This window comes from Mirounga angustirostris, unplaced genomic scaffold (genome assembly GCF_029215605.1).
Source record: "Mirounga angustirostris isolate CCGP_5_RB_7025 unplaced genomic scaffold, mMirAng1.0.hap1 SCAF_1, whole genome shotgun sequence".
Taxonomy (NCBI): Eukaryota; Metazoa; Chordata; class Mammalia; order Carnivora; family Phocidae; genus Mirounga; species Mirounga angustirostris.
In genome coordinates this window covers 114612221-114628832 of record NW_026991709.1, presented here as the reverse complement: position 1 = coordinate 114628832, position 16612 = coordinate 114612221, and the positions used below count along the sequence as shown (strand labels likewise).

General features: G+C 38.8%; 1 protein-coding gene and 1 pseudogene across 1 annotated transcript in view; both read right to left on the bottom strand.

The window, feature by feature from the left end:
- Positions 1-1458, bottom strand: part of PLSCR4 (phospholipid scramblase 4) — a 128456-nt gene extending 126998 nt beyond the window's left edge. The window contains exon 1 of the mRNA XM_064586692.1: positions 1328-1458. The gene's annotated coding sequence lies outside the window, so the exon portion shown is untranslated. The remainder of the gene's footprint in view (positions 1-1327) is intronic.
- An 11149-nt stretch (positions 1459-12607) lies between these two features.
- Positions 12608-13882, bottom strand: LOC135361462 (52 kDa repressor of the inhibitor of the protein kinase-like; annotated as a pseudogene).
- Positions 13883-16612: the final 2730 nt, after the last annotated feature.

Here is a 16612-nt window from a genome sequence, read left to right as displayed (position 1 = left end):
AGCCTGATGTGGTGAGGGCCCTCTCCCCAGATGCAGACTTATCGTAACCTCACATAGTGGAAGGGGCAAGGGATCTTTCTCTGGCCTCTTCCATAAGGGCACTAATCCCATTCATGAGGGTACCATCCTCATGAACTCAGCACCTCCCAAAGGTCCCACCATCCAACACTATCACATTGGGCATTAGGACTCAACATACCAATTCTGAAGGGACACAAACATTATCTATAGCATCTTATAATACAAATGACAGTATTCCATATGAGCTTGTGTATCTGTTTTTAAACCTACTAAAGTCTTCTTATTGATTATATTTCAATTGATATACCTTGTTCTTTTTAATGACTGCAACATATTTTCTTTAACTGGCCAGTTAATGGAAATTTAAATTCTTTAAAAATTTCCGCTATTTCAAAAAATGTGCAAATAAATATATGTGTATTTATTTCTGTGGGATATACTCCTGGAAGCAGAACAGCGGGATCAAAGTCTCATGCTGCTTATTTGGATAGCTATAGTCGAATTATATAACAAAAAAGAAAAATCAGTTTGCAATCCTGGCAATAATGTATACACTTCCCAACAGAGTTTTTATCAAAATTTTGTCACTATTAAATCTCAGTCAAAGAAAACTTGTAGTTTTATTTTTCGTTGATGAGGTTGAGTAATTTTTTGTTTGAAAGTCATTTGTATGTCCTTTTTCACAAACTGCCATTTGTCCATTTTTATCTATTAGCTTTTCTTCTGTTCAATTTGAGTTCTTTTTATGAAGGTTAGTAGAACTTTATTAAATGTTGAAATATTTTTGAAATGTGTCATTGGTCCTTACTTATTGGAATTCGCCAGGCAATATTTTATTTTGTGTAGTCAAATTTTAGCTACTTTTGGTTTTATCATCTCTCCTTAATCCTGAAGAATAAGAACTATAAAGTTAAATGTTCATTACGACACGCAAGACGAGCCTGGCCAGGTAGAAATCCTCCGGCGGAACAGAGACGCAGAGGTGGGCCAGAGCAGCCCGAGCAACGCGCCTTCCTCCCGCAGGAGGCGCTAGAAAGCGGGGCAGGGAGGGCCGGGAAACACAACCAGTCCTCCCAGAGCACACACCTCGCTACCGGTCCTACTGAGTCTCCCGGCGAACGCGCGCCGGGAGCCCCGAAACTCCGGCACCACCCGAGGATGCAGCGCGCGGCACAGCGGGCGGGCCGCTGCCGGCCCAGGACGCCGCGCGTCCCCGCGCCCGCCAGCTCCCGGCCTCCCCTCACCACCCAGCTCCGCGCCCCTCCTCCGGGGCCCCGCTCCTCGCCCGCCGCCCGGCCCCACTCACCGCCCGGCCCGCTGTCCGCGCGCCCGCGACGCCAAGCCCGGGGTCGAAGTTTCCCCGCGGAGCGGAGTAAGGAGTAGGGGCGGGAAGCAGAGAAGGAAGAGGAGGACTTTTCAAATTAAAGACAAACTAGAGCCCGGAGGGGGGGGGGGCGGTGCGGGGCTCGGGGGCGTGGCCCCGACTCGCCCGGACCCTCCCCCAGGGCGAGCGGCCGCGTGGGCCTCGGACCCCGCCCCCCGCGCTGGGCGCTGGGCCGCCGCGGGCCGGTTGTCCCGGGAGGCGCGGGCGTCCGAACGAGCGAGGAGGCGGAGGGGGACACGGAGAGAAAAGTTGTCGCAGCGCTAGTGCGAGGTGAAGGGAAAGGTGAGGGCCTGTCGACGGGGGCCTCGCACCAAGGAGGCAGGTTCCACAGCCTGTGGGGAGTTCTGCTGACAGAGATGACTGTGCGTGGAAAGGAAAGGAAAAGAAACCACTTTCGCAAGAGCCCGGTTAATTTGCATCTGCTCCCCCCACCCCCCAGACCCTGGCCTGGAGAATTGGCCTTGGCATTGCAATGCTAGCTGGAAACACTCAGGCGCAGGCCCAGGCATTCTGGGTTTTTTTCCTCACAGGATTGGGGTTTGGAGGCAGCAAGGTGGGGACTTGAGAGCGGGGGAGGGGAGCCTGTGTTTTCGAACACTGGGGGAAAAAAATGCCGTTTGTTAATAACCATTGTTGAGCACAGATCTTTTTTTTCAGACTCCTGGCATTCAGCACTGGGGTGGTCCATGGGGAGAAGCACAGTTCACTGACCAGAGCTGGTGGAGTCTAAAAAGGTCCCTGATGTTATACGAAAAAAAAAAAAAAAATCGGAATTGGGCAGAAATAAATTAGATTAAGCTCTGAAGAGTACTTGGCAGTGCTCCACTATGGGAGAAGTTTGGATGGGGGAGGGCATATGGGAGTGGAGTTCTGGAATTTTCCATTTTTCTTTGTATGCCATTTGTATGTATGTGACAATAAATTTTAAAAATCCTACTGTATATATCATTAACACAGGACATTTCTCAACTGTAGAAATAACGTGTTAAACTGTAAAACTAAGAAAGAGCCACCAAGCTGTGGTAATCCAAACTCAAATCTTAAAGACATGATGCAGTGGTGTTCCAACTTGAATAAGTTAGGTGATAACAACTGCACTGATTGCTTTTATGTTGCCACAATCCACTTGAAGTTAATATTATATCATTTAGTACAAAATTAAGAAATTCCCAACGGTACACTTCAGTTCCTCAATCCTTTGTGTCACCATTCACAAGTTCATGAGATACAAACTCCATATACATTGTTAAAATTTTGGCTTACACATTTGACAGAATACAGCATCCTTTTTTGATTAAAACTCCACAGTGTAGGGAAAGAGGGAACAAACCTCAATATCATAAAAGCCCTCTATGAAAAGCCCACAGTGAATATCATTCTCAATGGGGAAAAACTGATTGCTTTTCCCCTAAGGTCAGGAACATGACAGGGTTGCCCATTCTCAACACTGTTGTTCAACATAGTACTAGAAGTCCTAGCCACAGTAATCAGACAACAAAAAGAAATAAAAGACATTCAAATTGGCAAAGAAGAAGTCAAACTTTCAATCTTCGCAGATGACATTATACTTTATGGGGAAAACCCAAAAGACTCCACCCCAAAATTGCTAGAACTCATACAGCAATTCAGCAATGGGGCAGGTTACAAAATCAATGCACAGAAATCAGTTGCATTTCTGTACATTAACAATGCGACTGAAGGAAGAGAAATTAAGGAATTGATTCTATTTATAATTGCACCAAAAACCTTACAATACCTAGGAATAAACCTAACCAAAGCGGTAAAAGAGCTGAACTCTGAAAACTACAGAACACTTATGAAAGAAATTGAGGAAGACACGAAGAGATGGAAAAAAATTCCATGCTCATGGATTGAAGAATAAATATTCTTAAAATGTCTATGCTACTCAGAGCAATCTACATATTCAATGCAGTCCCTATTAAAATACCATAGACTTTTTCTCAGAGCTGGAACGAATAATCCTAAAATTTGTATGGAACCAGAAAAGATCCCAAATAGCCAATGGAATGTTGAAAAACAAAACCAAAGCTGGGGGCATCGCAATGCCTGACTTCAAGCTATATTACAAAACTGTGATCATCAAGACAGCATGATGCTGGCACAAAACAGACATATAGGTCAATGGAACAGAATAGAGAACCCAGAAATGGACCCTCAACTTTATGTTCAACTAATCTTTGACAAAGCAGGAAAGAATATCCAATGGAAAAAGAACAGTCTCTTCAATAAGTGGTACTGGGAAAATTGGACAGCCACATGCAGTAGAATGAAATTGGACCATTCTCTTATACCACACACAAAGATAAACTCAAAATGGATGAAAGACCTCAATGTGAGACAGGAATCCATCACAATCCTAGAGGGGAACATAGGCAGCAACCTCTTCAACCTCAGCCACAGCAACTCCTTGCTAGACATGTCTCCAAAGGTAAGGGAAACAAAGGGAGAGTTAACTATTGGGATTTCATCAAGATAAAAAGCTTCTGCATGGCAAAGGAAACAGTCAACAAAACCAAAGATAATTGACAGAATGGGAGAAGATATTTACAAATATCTTATCAGATAAAGGGTTAGTATCTATGATCTATAAAGAACTTATCAAACTCAACACCCAAAAAACAAATAATCCAGTCAATAAATGGGCAGAAGACATGAACAGACATTTCTGCAAAGAAGACATCCAAATGGCCAACAGACATGTGGAAAATGCTCAACATGACTTGTCATCAGGGAAATACAAATCAAAACCACAATGAGATACCATGTCACACCAGTCAGAATGGCTAAAATTAACAAGACAGGAAACAACAAATGTAGGTAAGGATTTGGAGAAAGGAGAACCCTCTTACACTGTTGGTGGGAATACAAGCTGGAATAGCCAGTCTTGAAAACAGTATGAAAGTTTCTCAAAAAGTTGAAAATAGAGCTACACTACAACCCAGCAATTGCAATACTACGTATTTACCCCAAAGATACAGATGTGATGAAATGAAGGGGCACCTGCCCCCCAATGTTCATAGCAGCAATTTCCACAATAGCCAAACTGTGGAAGGAGCCTAGATGTCCATCAACAGATGAATGGATAAAGAAGATGTGGTATATATATACAACGGAATATTACTCAGCCATCAGAAAGGATGAATACTTACCATTTACATTGATGTGGATAGAACTGGAGGGTATTATGTTAAGTGAAATACGTCAATTGGAGAAAGACAATTGTCATATGGTTTCACTCATGTGGAATATAAGAAACTGCAGATGAGCATAAGGGAAGGGAGGGAAAACTGAATGTGAAGAAATCAGAGAGGGAAAGAAACCATGAGATACTCTTAACTATGAGAAACAAACAGGGTTGCTGAAGGAGTAACTGGGTGATGGGCATTAAGGAGGGCACGTGATGTGATGAGCACTGGGTGTTATTGGCAACTAATGAATTGCTGAACACTACATCTGGAACTAATGATGTATTATTTGTTGGGTAATTGAATTAAAATAAAATAAAATAAAATTTGGCCTTACAGAGTTAGTTGTCTTTTATAGATATTAAGACAAGGTGAAAAATAACTTTTATATTTACCCATATGTGCACAATTCCACATGACTTCATTCTTTCTTGGACATTTGAGTTTTATATAGTGTCACCTCCCATCCAGGGTGAAGAGTTTCGTTTTGCATATCTTAAAGTGCAAATCTGCTGGCAATAAATTCTTTCAGCTTCTATTACTCTGAAAATATATTTATTTTGCCTTCATTTTTAAATGTCATTCCTAACACATTAAAGACATAACTTTTATCTCCATTTTTGTCTGATGGCAGTAAGCTATCATTGCTTTTAAGATATCTTTTTATATTTGGTTTTCTGCAGTTAGTCTATACTATTTAGTTTTCTTTGTATTTTTCTAGCTTGGATTCTCTGAGTTTCATGGATATGTCAGTTCACATTTCCCCCCAAATTTGGTTATAGTTTAGCAATTTTTCTTTTAAATTTCTTCTCTTATCCATTTCCCCCCCTTATAATTAGGAATCCAACTGAATATATGCTGGAACTCTACATATTGCCCAACAGATCGCTGAGTTTTGCTTGTGTTTTCATTCTTTTACTCTTTTCTTAAAATTGGATAATTTCTATGGCTCTGTCTTCAAGTTATTGACCTTTAAATCAATCTGCTATTTAGCCTGTCCAGTGATTTTTTTCCATTTTAGGTGTTACATTTTCAGTTCTAATATTTCCATTTGATCCTCCCCCCCACCTCCCAAATTTGTAATACAATATGATTGACTATAGTTACCATGCTTTACATTACATATGCAGGACTTATTTATTTTATAACTAGAAGTTTGTACCTCTTGATCCCTTTCACCCATTGGGCCCACCTTCCAACCCCTCATCTCTGGCAAACACCAATCTTTTCTGTATCTATGTTTTTCTTCATTTTGTTGTTCATTTGTTTTCTTCTTCTAGATTCCACATATAAGTGAAATCATATGGTATTTGTCTTTCTCTGACTTATTTCACTTAGCATAATACCCACAAGTTCTATCCATGTTGTCACAAATGGCAAGAATTCATTTTTTATATGGCTGAATAATATTCCATTGTGTATATATACTACATCTTCTTTATCCATTCATCGATCAATGGACACTTAGGTTGTTTCCATATCTTGCCTATTGTAAGTAATGCTGCAATGAACATGGGGTGCATATGTCTTTTCTTCTTCTTTTTTTTTTTTAAAGATTTTATTTATTTGAGAGAAAGAGTGAGCAAGTGTGAGAGAGCAAGCATGAGCAAAGGGAGAGGGAGAAGCAGACTCCCTGCTGAGTAGAGAGCCCGATGTGGGGCTCAATCCCAGGACCCTGAGATCATGACCTGAACTGAAGACAGTCACTTAACCAACTGAGCCACCCAGGTGCTCCTGCATATGTCTTTTCAAAGTAGTGTTTTGTTTTTCTTCAGATATATGCCCAAACGTGGAATTGCTGGATCATATGGTAGTTCTATTTTTAATTTTTTGAGGAAACTCCTTACTGTTTTTCATTGTGCTTGTACCAATTTACATTCCCACCAACAGTGCACAAAGTTCCCTTTTCTGCACATCCTTGCCAACACTTGTTATTTTTTTGTTTTTTGATGATGGCCATTCTGACAGGTGTGAGGTGATATCACAGTGTGGTGTTGATTTGCATTTCTGTGATGATTAGTGATGAGCATCTTTCCATGTACCTGTTGGCCATCTGTATTCTTCAGTGGGAAAATGTCAGTTTAGATCCTCTGTTCATTTTGTAATTGGAGTTGTTGTTGTTATTGAGTTGTATAAGTTCTTTATATATTTTGGGTATTAACCCCTTAACAGTTATATAATTTATAAATATCTTCTCCCATTCAGTAAGTTGCTTCTTTAATCTGTCGATGGTTTCCTTTGCTGTGTGAAGCTTTTTAGTTTGATGTAGTCCCATTTATTTGTTTTGCTTTTGTTGACATTGCCTTTGATGTCAGATCCGACACTCACTCACACACACCACCACCACCACCACCACCACCACCACCACCACCACCACCACCACGGAGGTGTTAAGAGCTGTTTTCTTCCAGAAGTTTTATGGTTTCTGGTTTTATATCCTTTAATACATTCTGAGTTAATTTTTGTGTATGGTGTCAGATAGTAATCTAGTTTCATTCTTTTGCATGTAGATGTCAAGTTTTCCCTACACCATTTATTGAAGAAACTATCTCTTCCCCATAGTATATTCTTGCCTCTTTGTCATAAATTAATTGACCATATATGCTTGGGTTGATTTCTGGACTTTCTATTCTGTTTTATTGATCCATGTGTCTGTTTTTATGCCAATACCACACTGTTTTGAATACTATAGCTTTGTAGTGTAGTTTAAATCAGGGAATGTAATGCTTCCAGCTTTATTCTTCTATCTCAAGATTGTTTTGGTTATTTGGGATTTTTTTTGGTTCCAAACACATTTTAGGATGTTTGTTCTATTTCTGTGAAAAATGCCACTGGAATTTTGATAGGGATTGCATTGAATCTGTATATTACTTAGGGTGGTATGGACATTTTAATGATATTAATTCTTCCAATCTATGAGCACAGCGTACATTTTCATTTATTTGAGTCTTCAATTTCTTTCATCAATGTCTTATAGTTTTCAGAGTATAGGCCTTTGACATTCTTGGTTAAATTTATAACTCGTTATTCTATTCCTTTTGATGCAACTATAATTGGGATTGTTTCCTTAATTTCTCTTTCTGATAGTTTGCTGTTAGTCTATAAAAATGCAATAGATAGCTGTATATTGATTTTGTACGCTGTAACTTTTCTAAATTTGCTTTTTTTTTTTTTTTTTTTGTAGCTCTACCAGGTTTTATTTGGTGGAGTTTTTAGTGTTCTCTCTATATATAATCATGTCATCCACAAATAGTGATAGTTTGCTTCTTCCTTCCAATATGGATGACATGTATTTCTTTTCCTGTTTAATTGCTCTGGCAAGGATTCCACTACTCTTTTAATAAAAGTGACAAGAGTGGACATCTTTGTCTTGTTCCTGATTGTAAGGGAAAAGCTTTTAGGTTTTTGTCATTGAGTATGATGTTAGCTGTCGGCTTGTCCTATATAGCCTTTATTATGTTGGGGTACGTTCCATCTATACCCACTTTTTTGAGAATTTTTATCATAAATGAATGTCAGACTTCATTAAATTTGTGCATCTATTGAGATGATCATATGATTTTATTCTTCATTTTGCTAATGTGGCATATCACATTAATTGATATGCAGATGTTGAACCATCCAGGCATCCCTGGAATAAATCCCACTTGATCATGGTGTATAATCCTTTAAATGTATTGTTGAATTTGGTTTGCTAGTATTTTGTAAAAGATTTTTGCATCTATGTTCATCAGGGGTACTGGTCTGTAATGTGTGTGTGTGTGTGTGTGTATGTGTTGTCTTTGACTGGTTTTGGTATCAAGTTAATGTGGACCTCAGAAAATGAGTTTGGGAGTGTTCCCTTACCTTCAGTTTTTTGGAAGAGTTAAAAAAGATTGGCATTAATTCTTAAATGTTTGGTAGAACTTACCAGTGAATCTATTTGGTTCTGGGCTTTTCTGTGTTGGAAGGGTTTGATTACTAAGTCAATCTCTTTATCTTTATTCATTTGTTTAGATTTTCTATTTCTTCATGATTCAGTGTTAGTAGGTTGGAAGTTTTGAGAAATTTAACCATTTTTTCCAGGTTGTATAATTTGTTGGCTTATAATGATTCATAGCTGTCTTTTATGATTCTTTGTATTTCTATGGCATTGATTCTAACTTCTCAGTTTTCATTTTGATTTTATTTACTTAGGCCCTTTCCCTTTTTTTCTTGATCAGTCTGGCTAAAGGTTTACCAATTTTGTCTATCTTTTCAAATAAACATTCTTAGTTTAATTGATCTTCTCTATTGTCTTTTTAATGTATTTCATTTATTTCTGTTCTAATATTTATTATTTCCTTCTACTAACTTTGGGCTTTGTTTTTCTTAATTCTTTTTCTAGTTCCTTTAGGTATAAATTTATGTTTGAGATTTTTCTTGTTTCTGGAGAGGACTTTATTGCTATAAACTTCACTCTTCGTACAGATTTGCTGCACCCCATACATTTTGCTATGTTCCCTTTGTCTCAAGTATTTTTTGGTTTCTTTTTTGATCCCTTGGTTTGCAGTAGCATGTTGTTTTATCTCCATATATTTGTGACTTTTCGTTTTCTTTTTGTAATTGATTTGTAAATTTATACCATTGTGATCGAACATGATTCTTGATTGATTTCAGTCTTCTTAGGCTTACTAAGACTTGTTTTGTGACCTAACATATGATCTATCCTAAAGAATGTTCCACATGTTCTTGAGAAGAATATGCATTTTGCTACTTTTAGATGAAATATTTTGTATACATCTATTATGTCTATCCAGTCTAATGTGTCATTTAAGGCAAATAACTCTTAATTGATTTTCTCTGTAGATGATTTATCCATTGAAGTAAATGTTGTATTGAAGTCCCCTAATATTATTGTATTGCTGTCTATTTCTTTTATTTCTGTTAGTATTCACTTTTATATTTAGGTCCTTCTATGTTGGGTACTTAAATATTTACAAATGTTATGTCTTCTTATTGGATTGACTCCTGTATGATTCTATAGTACCCATCTTTGTCTTTTATTACAGTCTTTGTTTTAAGGTCTTTTTTTTTTTTCTAAATTTCTCTTCCCCAGCTTTCTTTTCATTTCCATTTGTATGAATTGTCGTTTTCCTTTCCTTCTCTTTCAGTCAGTGTGTGTCTTTCCATCTGAAGTGACTCTTTTGTAAGCAACATATAGATGGGTCTTGTTTTTTTATCCATTTAGCCACTCTGTATATTTTGATTGTAAAATTTTGTCTATTCACACTTAATTATTTATAGGTATGTACTTATTGACATTTTGTTGTTTTCTTGCTGTTTTGTACTTTCTCTCTTTTCCTTTATTCTTCTCTCCTTTTTTTCCCTTATGGCTCGATAACTCTGTAGTATTATGCTTAGGTTCTTTTTCTCACTGTCCTTTTTGTTTTTTTTTATAGATGTTTGTTTTATATACAAATTATTGTAGGTATAGTTGTTTTTACTACTTTTGTCTTTTTGACCTTCATACTAGCTTTAAAAATGATTAATTCACCTCCTTTATTATATACTTACCTTTACCAGGGAGTTTTTTGCTTACATATATTTTCTTGTTGCTAATTACTACCCTGTCTTTTCAACTTAAAGCAATCACTTCAACATTTTTTTGTAGGGCTGGTTTTTTGATGGTGAACTCTTTTAGTTTGTATTTGCCTGAAAAAGTTTTTTTTTTTTTTTTCCAGCTCTGTAATGATAATCTTGCTAGGCAAAGTATTCTTGTTGGGAAGGTTTTTTTTCTTTTAGTATTTTGAATATCGTGCCACTTTCTTCTAGCCTGCAAAGTTTCTGCTAAGAAATCTGCTGATGGTCTTATGGGGGTTCCCTTATATGTAACAAGTTTTTGTTGTTGTTGTTTTTAAGATTCTCTTTTTATCTTTAACTTTTTTTTAACAAAATTCACATATTATTTAGGTTGAAATAAACTGTACAAAATTGATTTTCTTCACCCGAAATAACAGCAATATTTTCTGTATTATTCCTAGATAAACCACAAAACACTTATTTTTGTAGGTTTTTCTAGGTTTTGTTTATAAATAAGATGAGGCAGTAGATATAGTCATGGAAAAAGATGAAAGCAGACAAATCAGTTGTCAGTATCCATGGCCTCTGATCCTGTCTTGACCATGAACAGAGGTGTTCAACATACACCTGCTAAAAAGCTTACGAAGATGTAGGTGTTCAACGTATACTTGCTAAAGAGCTTATGAAGATGTAGGCTCAACAAAGGAATGTAAACAGCAACAACCCAATGTGGAACAATGGCAGGCTCTCCCATTCAAACTTTAAGTGTAACTTGTTCTTTTAAGTTCATTTGATGAAGACTAAATCTACACTGCAATCCTTGCTGGGCAAGCTTACATGTTTCTCTCTCTCTCTCTCTGGTAACTCCCTTAACTGTCCATTACAGATTTTTAACATACTAACACTACTACTATTCAAAGGTCACTCCTGAGATTCATTGCAACATTTTATGAAATGTATTCCTTCCTCCCACACCTCTTCAAAATCTATACCTTTTAAGAACTGATAACTCAATACCCGACAGTTGGATCTAGTGATAATAAATGTTATGTCTAAAATGACTTAATTAAAACAATTCCCAAGTGCCATTAGCGAAGATCTCATAGAATTGTAATGCGGCACTTTCGATGCTATCTTCTGGAAGAGCAGGTATGTCTCCAAAGCATGATAATTTAAACAGGGGCCATTTAAATAGGCAGGTTATCAATGGCTAATGTACTCAATGAGAGGTTGATAGGTCAAGATATTCAGTGATTAAGTGGGCTACGTACACCTGACATCTTTTCTGTAAGGTGTTTTCAAATTTCTTACAGATTTTTTCAAATATCAAACATAAGAGAAAGCCTACTTTAAAAGTCTCTTAGGTACTTTCAATGGTTTCTGAATTATCTGTAGGAAGCTCTGACTTAGTTGTATAGAAATTGATATATGTGCCCACCATTAAATCCAGATCATGTTTTATATCAAAATTTGTTAAGCAAAGCCAAGTTACTTGACCTTTGGTCTGTCAAAGTGTTCCTCAGGTATGCTTTCAGACACTTTCGCCCATTTTCATAGCGTTCATTCTCAACCTTCACCACAGGAAGAATACATAGAACTTTTAGCAATGCATAAACATTAGGGAAAAACTTGATGTCTGGTAGATGCAGGGCTTAATAAATGATGGATGGAAGCTCTAAATCTTTCCCTCTATGTTTCCACTTGATTCTTCAGCAATGCAACTCAGCTGAGAGTGTGTCAGGATTGGGCAAGTCACTACATGTCAGCATGGTGCTCCTCCGGTGTGTTAAATTTGAGCTGTCCCATGACAGAGGATACAAGAGATAAGCATTTAATAGCTTTGAGGTGCTGTTCTGAGAATATATCTTTCAGTTCCTGAATAATGTGTCTCACTGTTGGAACACTTAGAGTTTCTTTATAGTAACTCTCAGAGGTGAGCTGAGATTCCAGGTTACCTTGCTGGGCTCTGCAGAATTTCCCAGGGAGTTTCATCTGAATATCAAGTTTAGTTGCCTAATTTGTGGCTTCTTTGAACCAAAATTCATGAGACACTTCAATATTTTCTATCACTTCATTTAGTGAATGCAGCACTGTCATCAAGCTACTGGCTGGAAAGAAGACATCTGAGGTTTGCCCTTAGAGATTTTTCCCAAAGCCTCTTGTAAAAGATAGAACATTTTTAAGAACAGCAATGGTAACAATGAAATCAAAATCTGTTACTGCACTACAGAGTACAAAAGCTCTACCAGCTATAGTTATTCCATCTAATATTTGTATCACTATTTATACCATCTAAACAAAACAAGTGCTTGTATGGGGTCCACTAACATTTCAAAACATCATTTCTGCCTGTCCACTGAGAATGGCAGATTTCCTTCAGCTCTTTACCCTTTCCCTCATTGTTCTGAAAGAGGACAGAAATTACATTGTCAAGCTCCAAAAGCAGTTGTGGAGATCAATGGGAAAAAGAACAAAATTCCTCAATTGTTCCTAATGCAACAGATACTCCCACAACAGGCACTGATTTTGCCAACCACATATTTAAGGCACAGGAAGAGCAAAGTGTGTAGACAGCTTGGGGATATTTCTCTAAAAGACTAGAAGCAACATTTTGGAAGAAAACCCACTGGACACAGTGTAAGGCTGGCATGACAATACCCCATGTTTAACCCCCACTTCTGAGTTATCGTAGTGTGCAATTTCACAGCCCAAATTTCTGCATCAGCTTCATAAGGCAAGAAGCCCACAAATTCTTCTCTCAGGTTATGAGATTCATCAATAAACCTCACCAACACAGGCAAGTGTTCTTCCCCTGCTATGTCCGCTACGTCATCAGTGGTGATGGAAAAGAAGTGAGAGTCTCTCACTTCCCTGAGGGTTTCCTCCCCAGTGCATCTCTCACAGATGTCTAGTATCTGTTTCTGCTGTGTTTTCGAGCAGAACAATGTGTTAACCACTGTTATCTCAAAGCGCTTTCTCAGAACCTCTTTGCCAGAATTTATCTGGCACTCCAGTAGTGCTTGAAAGTCACCAGGAGTAAAGAGACCCTCTGGGATTTCATCAGTTTCATGCCCATCCAGAGGTATGTTTTGTTTTCCCGTAAGAATCAAAATTTCAAATAAAGATTTTAAGTATTCTTTGTTTTCATTCTCTTCAAGGGTTAAAGGTAAAATGTCCTCATCCTGTTCTTCACCCCCTTCCTCTGCACTGGGGTTCTGAGCTTTGCTGTTGTTTATTTCTTTATGTTTTGGCTCCTGTTCAGAAGTTTCATCAATTTTTTTTTTTTTTCTGTTTCAGTGTCCTGATTTCATCTTCACTCAATTCTTTTATTCGTTTTCTGTGTCCACTGTGTGGATTGTTCAAGTGACTGGTAAGATAAAATATTGTTGGTATTGCATTATCTTGAAGAACTGTACTATAAGGACTCTCCCAATCACTTCACAAGTATCTGCTTCAATTAATTTGAGAAATAAAATAACCCAATTATTCTTTCATTTTCGGATGCCTCAGCAAAATGTATAGTTCTACAAATCATAGAGGTCTCAAAGTGTTTGGCACATAATCAATAATGTTTATTTAGTTGATCAGGTGTTTAATCTTCTAAGTCCTCTCTCCTACAATTCTCCACCCACTTCTGGCATCTGGCCAGATCCGGCAGGAACCTAAAGAAGGCCAGGTCCCACTGCGTGCTCTTCTCCATGCAGTTGGAAGCAGCGCAGAAGTTGGGCATAGTCGCCCACCCTCTGGCTGGCCCAGCCCTCCCCTCGCCACCTCCTCAGGGCAGCCCCCTGGCCCATTAAACTAACTTTTGACATTTTAGTTATGTGCCTTGGTGTGGGTCTCTTTGGGTTCATTGTTTGGAATTTTCTGGGATTCCTGGATTTTTATGTCCATTTCTTTCCCCAGGTTTAGGAAATTTTTAGCCATTATTTTTTTAAATATGTTTTCTGCCCCTTTCTTCTTTTTCTGGAACTCCTATGATGCAAATGTTATTCTGTTTGTCTTCCCCTAAGTCCCTTAATATTCATTCATAATATTTTTAGAAATTCTTTTTTCCTTTTGCTGCTTTGTTTGGGTAAGTTCTACTGGCCTGTCTTCCAGATCACTGACTTGTTCTTCTGCTTCAACTAGTCTGCTGTTGGACCCCTTTAGTGTATTTTTCAGTTTAGTTATTAAATTCTTCAGCTCTGTTATTTCTGTTTGGTACTTTCTTATGTTTTTGTTCTCTTTATTGAAGTTCTTGCTGTGTTCATACTGTCTTTTCCTGAGTTTGGTGAGCATCCTTATGACCATTACATTTAACTCTTTTCAGGTAAATTACTTATCTCCATTTCATTTTGTCCCCCCCCACCACCCCAGGGTTTTATCTTGTTCTTTCATTTGAGATATATTTCTCTGTTTCCTCATTTTGCTTGTCCCTCTACATTTGTTTCTATGTGTTAAGCAAAACAGCTATCTCTTCCAGTTTTAAAGGGGTGGCCTCATGTGGAAGGTGAACCCTACTGTTTAACCATGCCTTAGTTCTTGGTTACCTCTCAGATTGTCTCTCTGATTGTTTTAGACCCCTGAGCTCCAGAAATGCATTCCTTCCCTCCACCAAAGTGTGGCACTCAGGGCTCAGGGGGTATCCCCTGTGTGGGCTGCATGTATCCTCTGGCTTGGCAGGGAGGTGTAAGGGGCAGGGTGTTTACCTGCTATTTCTGGTGGGACCATGGCAGTGGTGTGGGTGGATGGGGCACTCACCTACCACTTCTGGTGGGGCTGCAGCTGTTGCACATGGAGGCAGGGCACTTGCCCATCACCTCTGACATGAGAGCAGTAGTGGTGTGGGGGTTATGATTGAGCCAAGAAAGCTGCTTGGTGGGGTGGGTTCTTGCTTGCCACCCTGGCAGCAGTGCAGGGGGCAGCACTAGCTAGAGTGCAAAAATGGTGCCCACAAGCCTTGGTGCTAAAAAGGTGGTGGGAAAATGTAAAAAGATGCCCACCATCATTTTTGTCCCTGGGGAGAGTCTCTATAGGCTTTTGCCCTCTGGTAGATACTTTTAAGATTAACAAATGAATTTCCTTCACATGTGGTCTAGACTTGTCAAACTATTGCTTTTGCACTGGATCCCAGGATGAGTGATTCTGCATATGAGCCCTTTAAGAGCAGACTCTCTATTCCATACAACTCTGGTTCTATTGGATACAAGCCTGTTAATTTTCAAAACCAGATATTTTGGAGGCTCATCCCTCTAGTGCAGGTCCCAAGGGTTTGGGTGCCTGATGTGGAGCACAAATCCCTCACTCCTCAGGGAGAAGTTCTGTGTTTGTAAGATCCCTCCTGCTTGTGGCTCACCATGACTAATGTGGGTTTTGAGGAGATTTCATGTGTACCTCTCCAATCTGTTTTGATATGGCCCTTTTATCTTTTTTTGTGGAGGGGCTGTTCACCTTATTCTCAGTTCTTTTCAGAGGAAATTGTTCCATATGTAGCTGTAGATTGGTTTTGTCCATGGGAAAAAGTGAGTTCGGGATCTTCCTATGCTGCCATCTTGAACCTCTTAATCTGGTTCCTTATTGTATCTTCCATGTCTCTGCTGAGATTCCCCATTTTGTTTAGTATGACCATCTTTTTCTTTGAGTTCTTGACAATACTTAAGAAAACTTTTACAATCCTTATCTGCTTATTCCATATCTAAGTCATCTTGAGTCTATTTCTATGGGTCCTTTTTTTTTCTTGATGACAGATCATAATTTCCTGTTATTTAAGAGGTATCTTTCAGGGTGCCTGGGTGGCTCAGTTGGTTAAGCGACTGCTTTCGGCTCAGGTCATGATCCTGGAGTCCCGGGATCGAGTCCCGCATCGGGCTCCCTGCTCGGCAGGGAGCCTGCTTCTCCCTCTGACCCTCCCCCTCTCCTGTGCTCTCTCTCTCATTCTCTCTGTCTCAAATAAATAAAATCTTAAAAAAAAAAAAAGAGGTATCTTTCATCAGATGTGTGAATGTAAGTGTGATGGTTAATTTTACGTGTCAACTTAACTAGCCCTGGTGCCCAGATTAAACATTTCTGAGTGTGTCTGTGAGAGTGTTTCCAGATGAGACTAGCAGTTAACTTGGTGGACTTAGTAAATTGTCCTCCTCATTGTGGGTGGGCATCATCCAATCCATTGAGGGCTTGAATAGAACAAAAGACAAAGGAAAGAGGAATCTGTCCTTTTTTTTTCCTGCCTCATTACTTGAGCTGGAACATCTCATCTTATTTTTTTCTGCCCTCAGACTAGGATTTATACAGTCAGCTTCCCTCATTCTCAGGCCTTTCTATTCAGATGGAATTACATCACCAGCTTTCCTGGGCCTCCAGGTTGCAGGTAGCAGATTATAGGACTTCTCAGCCTCCATAATCATGTAACTCAGAATAAATCTCTCTCTCCCTTACTCTCTTCCTTTCTCTCTATCTCTTTCTGTCTCTGTACCTATCT